Genomic DNA, 7,786 nt, shown 5'->3' on the forward strand with positions numbered 1-7,786 from the left:
AAAGAAAGAAAGAAAGAAAGAAAGAAAGAAAGAAAGAAAGAAAGAAAATAAGAAAAAACACCCACACCCCTGCAGCTAACCTGACAACTACCTTCATTCACAGTGCTTTATGCTTAAACCAGGATGGGGAAAGTGAATAAAAGCAGGGAGGGACCACTGCTTTTAAATGTTTCACAACAATCCAGATCATACGTCTAGCCTCTGCTCATGCTTTATGACAGTGAATCAGGACAAGACATAGATTTGCTAATGTGCATTTAATCACCAAATAACTGAAGATGTCTGGGCTTTTTTATTCTGTAATGTTTCTAAGACTGTGTCCATTAAGTGCAAACAAAAAGGAAGAAGTCTTGGCAGAACAGGACAAGTGATGCATACTTAATGATTGGATCAATTTAAATATTATTCATGGCATATAGCCTAGTCCATGCTCTAGCTGCTTCTATGGCTTGGGCTTCGTTGGTCTTCCACTGCTCCGCTACATCACTTGCTAATGGATCATCTGGATTGGGAGCACTTAACAAGGCCTGGATAGCAGAACTGTGCAGATCTGCAGCGCTGGAGACCACTTATCCTTCAAAATATCCAAACATATTCTTCCCAACTTGTCTACATTAGGATGATAAATTTTGGTCATGAAACGTACTTCAGGGGCTGCCATTGAGTATTCTTCTGCAAGTAATAGTTCAAGTTTAAAAGTACCTCCCTCAAAGGGGGAATCCTGAAGGCCAGCAATGACCACATGAAAATAAAGGGCGCTGCTCTCATCTGGTTCTGCTTTGATGCCAGGAACTGGCTCTGCCAGCAAACGCTGGGTTTTCTTGATGATCCTGCAGGGTAGCCCGGCCATCAGAACCTGAGTTTGGCCTCTGGTCTCATCCAGTACTTTAGACTTTTATTTCTACTTAAAATGTAATATTAATTAATTATGTATTAAACAGCTATATAGGAAATACATGTGCACGGGATTTTAAAACAATTTTTAATCTCACCATGTTAATGAACCATCTTGTAGTTTGAAACTAAAGTCAAGTCATTTTTCTTAAATTTTCCAGGTTGAACACCATATTATTTGAGTACATTGTTGTCTTTTTTGAGAATTTTTATTTTTTTCTATAATAAATATAACTTACAAAGTTAAATTTTAGAGATGATAGTAACTATATTCTTGTTTCTCTAGAATTTAATAAGAACATTTTATATTCCATCTTTAAGTTGTATTTACTTCATAAGTAAATTTTAGATAGATATGATTCATCATATGAATCTAAGAATATTTATGCTTTTCATTAACTATATTATAGGAGGGATAGGTACTAATTCTGTTCCCATATGCCTCATTGAAATCTACCAAGATCATCATATGGTTTTGCTTCCTTTTCTCTTGATGTGATGAACTACATAAGTAGAAGTTTCAAGAACTGAAAAAAACACTACTAGCTCATAATGAATTGTTCTTTAATTATAGCTCTGTGTTTGAATTAGTAGTATTTTGTTAAGTGCAAGTATTTCTGTGTGTATAAATAAGATTAAAACAATGAATAATATTTTGCATTTTGTTTCAAGGAGATATTATGTTTACAAAATGAGTTGAGTTCAAAAAGAGCTCATAGCCTTTTGAGTCCTATAACACCATACAGGGGTGATAATTAGTTACTCTGTAATACCTTCAAATAAATCACCTGCTATAAAACCTCTGGAGGGGGTACCATTTTTTAATGTGGCCCTTTTTCTCTTACTTTAGTTTAAATCAATTAATAATAACTTAATTTTTCTATTTCTTGAAAATATTTGCATGAGTTACATTTTTTCTAGAAGCATCATCAATTTCAAGACTTTTAACTTTATTGGTATAAAGTTTTATATAGCTAGTTATCATGATTTTACATTATCGGTGGATATTTTAACAGTTAAAAATTTGTATGTATGTGTTTTATCTCTTTTCTCCACTTATCAGGTTTCCTAGAAATTGTTTTTTTAATTGAAATTTTAACATATAGTTACATATTAATATTAAAAATTAATTCTATGGTTTTATATTTTTAATTTATCGATTTTATGTTTTATCTTTTTAAATTCATACTTTAATATTTTCTTATTGCCATTTTACAATTATTACCTTTAATGTTTAAATATTATAGCTCCTTTTTTTGCTTTATTTTGTAGTGAAGTCAAATGAAGCTAATCATATTTGACTGAACACTGTGACTATTTATGGCTTGGCCAGTTACATTTTAGCAAACACCACATGAACCCCATGACGAAGATCTGACACCTAATTTTAGTACCAGTACCATGCTGTTTTGGTTACTGTAGCCTTGTAGTATAGTTTGAAGTCAGGTAGCGTGATGCCTCCAGCTTTGTTCTTTTGGCTTAGTATTGTCCTGGCAATGCAGGGTCTTTTTTGATTCCATATGAACTTCAAAGCAGTTTTGTCCAATTCTGTGAAGAAAGTCATTGGTAGCTTAATGGGGATGGCATTGAATCTATAAATTGCCTTGGGCAGTATGGCCATTTTCACGATATTGATTCTTCCTATCCATGAGCATGGTATGTTCTTCTGTTTGTTTGTGTCCTCTTTTATTTCACTGAGCAGTGGTTTGTAGTTCTGGATATTTGCCCTTTGTCAGATGAGTAGTTTCACTGAGTAGTGGTTTGTAATTCTCCTTGAAGAGGTCCTTTACATCCCTTGTAAGTTGGATTCCTAAGTATTTTATTCTCTTTGAAGCAATTGTGAATGGAAGTTCATTCATGATTTCTGTTTGTCTGTTACTGGTGTATAAGAATGCTTGTGATTTTTGCACATTAATTTTGTATCCTGAGACTTTGCTGAAGTTGTTTATCAGCTTAAGGAGATTTTGGGCTGAGATGGATGGGGTTTTCTAAATATACAACCATGTCATCTGCAAACAGGGACAATTTGACTTCTTCTTTTCCTAACTGAATACCCTTGATTTCTTTCTCTTGCCTGATTACCCTAGCCAGAACTTCCAACACTATGTTGAATAGGAGTGATGAGAGAGGGCATCCCTGTCTTGTGCCAGTTTTCAAAGGGAATGCTTCCAGTTTTTGCCCATTCAGTATGATATTAGCTGTGGGTTTGTCATAAATAGCTCTTATTATTTTGAGATACGTCCCATCAATACCTAGTTTATTGAGAGTTTTTAGCATGAAGGGCTGTTGAATTTTTTCAAAGGCCTTTTCTGCATCTATTGAGATAATCATGTGGTTTTTGTCTTTGGTTCTGTTTATATGCTGGATTACGTTTATTGATTTGCATATATTGAACCAGTCTTGCATCCCAGGGATGAAGCCCACTTGATCATGGTGGATAAGCTTTTTGATGTGCTGCTGGATTCGGTTTGCCAAGCTGGATGGAGAATGACTGTGTGGCCTTTCTTAAATCTGAATTTTAGAATTTATTGAGATTTCTGTATAGCACAATTCACAGAAACTCACAAAATTGATAGCTGTATGCCAGAAGGGAACTTTGCAATTAGATGGATAAATGGAAAAATAGATTTACACATAAAACATTCCATTAATTAAGTAGAATTTAATTCTATTCTGTGGAATGTAGAATTGTTCAGTCACTAAATCTGTATCATTTGTGTTTACCAATTTCATTTAGCAAACATATAGCAAGCTGTGTAATGCACTCCATGTATGATTGCATTTTGTCATTTTCTACTATGTATATAAATTTATATTTTATATTTTGATGAAATATTATTCAGGATATAAATAATTATATTGGGATACCTGAGTTGCTTCATGTGACTTTCAAATATAAAATAAACATTTTATTCCCATTCAATGTTTTTAAGCTTGTACTCAACTTTGTAATAACATTAAAATATCTGTTTTCATTTTGCTATGTTTTCCATGCCATGTTTCTGCCTAAGTTTTGTTAAATTTTCTTTGAAATTTATGTTTTATGTTTTTCTCTATGTATTAGTCTAGATAGGTTTTTTTTTTTTCCCGAAACAACTAAAAAACCTCAATTTCTGAACACAATACCTCATTTCTAGAACATTTCCTTCACCAAAACATATTCACAAGGTTTCATTGAGATGCAAGGGGAGAGGGTGCTGGGAAATGTGGGTTTTTAGTGTTGCAAGGTGAGGAACATTGTTTCTGCCATAGTCTGTCATTCTGTTCATCAAAGGTCTATTCATTCTCCTTCCTTTTTTTAAAAAAAAGATGTTTGCTTAGGATGGCTTTATTAATTAAAGCTTTTTTTTTTTTTTTTTTTTGGTTCCAAATTAATTTTACAGTAGATTTTTCTAATTCTGTGAAAAATACTGTTGGTATTTTGATTGAGATAGTACTGAATGTGTATATTGCTTTGGGCAGTAGGGCCGTTTTAACTACATCAACCATGGAATTTTTCCTATTTATTTGTGTCATCCCTGATTTCTTTCAGCAGTGTTTTGTAGTTTCTTTCTTTCTTTTTTTTTTTTTTTTTTTGGAGAGCTATTTCACCTCCTTGCTTAGATGAATTCCTGGGTATTTCATTTTCTTTGTGGCTATAGTAAATGGGATCATGTTCTTGATTTGACTCTCAGCTATAATGTTACTGGTGTATAGAAATGCTACTGATTTTTTACATGGATTTTGTATCCTGAACCTTTGCCTAATCTATTAATCAGCCCTAGAAGCCATTTGGTGTGGTCTTTAGGGTTTTCTATGTATGGAATTTTATTGTCAACAACGAGATAGTTTAATTTCTTTTCCTATTTGAATGGCCTTTGTTTCTTTCTCTTTCCTGATTGTTGTGTGTGGATAGAATTTCCATTACCATGTTGAATAAAAGTAGTAAGAGTGGACATATTTGTCTTGTTCCAGTTCCCAAGTGCAATGCTTCCCGCTTTTGCCCATTTAGTATGATGTTGCCAGTGGCTTTGTCACATACATCTCTTGTTATTTTGATGTACATTCCTCCAATGCCTAATCTGTTGAGGATTTTTATCATGAAGGCATGTTGGATTTTATTGAAGGTTGTTTTTGCATCTACTGAGACAGGTGTATGAGATTTGTTTTTTATTCTGTTTATGTGGTGAATTACATTTACTGATTTGCATGTGGTGAACTAACTTTCCATCTCAGAAATAAATCTTACTTGGTCATGGTGAATTAACTTATTGATATGCTGTTGGATTCAGTTTGCTGAACAAAGCTGGAGGCATCACACTATCCAACTGCAAACCATACTATAAGGCTACAGTAAACAAAAGAGCATGGTACAGGTACAAAAACAGACACATAGACCAGTGGAACAGAATAGAAAACACAGAAGTAAACCTACACAACTACAACCATTCGATTTTCCACAAAAACTACTGAAATAAGCATTGACAGTAAGAGTGCCTATTCAATAAATGGTGCTGGGATAACTGGCTAGTCATATGCAGAATAATGAATTGGACCCCTACCTCTTATCATATATGAAAATTAACTCAAAATGGATTAAAGACTTAAATGTAAGAGCTCAAATTATAAAAATGCTAAAAGAAAACCTAAGAAATATCTTCTTTACAAGCTTTGACAAAGAAATTGTGGCTAAGTCCCCATGAGCAAGTAATAAGTGGCACCTAATTCAACTAAAGAACTTTTGCACAACAAAAGAAGTTACTGACAGTAAACAGACAAGCTACAGAACAGGAGAATATAATCACAAACTATGCATCTGATAAAGGTCAAATATCAAGAATCCACAGGGAACTTAAATCAACAAGCAAGGAACAAAAATATCCACTTAAAATGGGCAAAGAATAGGAACAGACACTTCCTAAAACAAGGTGTACAAGCAGCCAACAGCATATAAAAATGCTCAACATCAGCCAGGCGCAGTGGCTCAAGCCTGTAATGCCAGCAGTTTGGGAGGCTGAGGCAGGTGTATCACGAGGTCAGGAGTTCAAGACCAGCCTAGCCAAGGTGGTGAAACCCCGTCCCTACTAAAAATACAAAATTTAACCAGGTTTGGTGGAGGGAGCCTGTAATCCCAGCTACTTGGGAGACTGAGGCAGAGAATTGCTTGAACCCAGGAGGTGGAGTTTGCAGTGAGCCAAGATCATGCCACTGCACTCCAGCCTGGGCGACAGAGCAAGGCTCTGTCAAATAAATAAATAAATAAATAAATAAATAAATAAATAAATAAATAAATAAAAATAAAAATAAATGCAAAATAAAGTTTTGCTCCTGTTGTTGTTTTCATAAGTGTCATTTGGCTCTGTATGTAATTTCTCATTCACAAAAATGTCTCTCTCAGTCATCTGTAGATCTGGTTCCTCTAGTGTTTACAAATTACAGAAATGAAGATAAAAGGAAAAAAAAGAACTGAATTTGATCATTTGCTGTCAATCTGTTTTTCTCAACTGAACTGTTTGTAGGAATAAAAAATTAGTCTTACAAATGCAAGAATTTTCCAAAAATAAGTCTAAATCTTGTTTGGTATTATTTGCCTAATTCATGAGACACACTTGCATTAATCATATTTGGCTCTTTTTGACCACAGGAATATTTTCTTCAACACTTGTTTTATTGTTAATTTCACTAATTTAATTTCTAATCGCAATATTTTCTCTGCTTTCTGGGCTTCATATTATGTGTAATTTGGATATTTACAATCATTTCTGTATATCTTTTAGAGGTTATTTTATTATTTTAACCTGTTAATTCTTTTCTTCACAATCATGTTTGATGAATAAAATTTCCAGGCCTTGAGGTATACATATTTACAAACTAACATTTTTTTTCCAAATAACTCTCTCAAGTTATGATACCAATTTTATATTTCCACAAGGAGTATATGAACTTTCCTGTTTCAACACATATTCACCATTTCTTGGTAATATTAAGCTTATAATTTAAATTGTCCTATATGTACAGTGCAAAAAGGTAACTTCAATTTTTCAATGTTTATTGTACATTCAGTTGTCCTTTTCGCTGAGTTCAATTTTACGTAATTTACCCATTTTTAATATTTACATATTTTTGACTTAGGGATCAGAAAGATTGTTTCCATATATTCGATATTAACACTTTGTTTGCTAAATATGTTTAAGTATATTGTTGTCATTTCTATTTGTTTTTCAGTAACTTCAGTAACTTCTTTCTTTTATTTGTGGGTTTTCTGTTCCTTATCTAAGAAATTTTATCATAGATAGAAAAATTTACTGAATAATGTTTCTTAATAATTTTGAAGGTTTTCTTATTTGTCTCTTTTATTTGTCTGGGATCAATTTTTGCATATGATATTTGGTAAAGATCTAATATTGTAATTTTTTCAATTGGAAAACAATTTATCCCAACATAATATACTGAAAGTTTATTCTTTCCCCACTGATGCAGAAAGTTAATTCTATTATATATTTAATTGTTGTATTTACCTTCATCAATTTCTGAGTTCTATCATCTAAAATATTGATTTATTTGCCTCTCTCTTCACCTGTTACTTTAATTAAAAGGGTTTAAAATGAAAGTACTTTACAAATACTTTTATATTTTTGAAGAATATTTTATACCTTTATAATCTGCATATATGGCTTCATAATGAGGCTTTGATTAAAATTGCATTAAAGTTATTGTAAAAGTGAAATAATATCTTTTTCATGTTGTTTTCTCATCCATCAAACTGATACGTCTCTGCTTATCTAAGGTTGCCTTTACCATCACTCAATGTTTTGTGATTTCCTTTGTCAAAATCATGAATGTACTTTATTAGATTTACTCCTAAATAATGTGTGTATGTGATATTATAATAAGAAATTGTTTGTATCATAAT

At 32.6% G+C, this 7,786-nt stretch overlaps 1 pseudogene; it reads right to left on the minus strand.

Moving 5' to 3' along the window:
* Positions 1–46: 46 nt before the first annotated feature.
* LOC111536359 lies at positions 47–850 on the minus strand (annotated as a pseudogene).
* Positions 851–7,786: the final 6,936 nt, after the last annotated feature.

The sequence above is a fragment of the Piliocolobus tephrosceles genome, chromosome 12 (genome assembly GCF_002776525.5).
Source record: "Piliocolobus tephrosceles isolate RC106 chromosome 12, ASM277652v3, whole genome shotgun sequence".
In the NCBI taxonomy this organism is placed as follows: Eukaryota; Metazoa; Chordata; class Mammalia; order Primates; family Cercopithecidae; genus Piliocolobus; species Piliocolobus tephrosceles.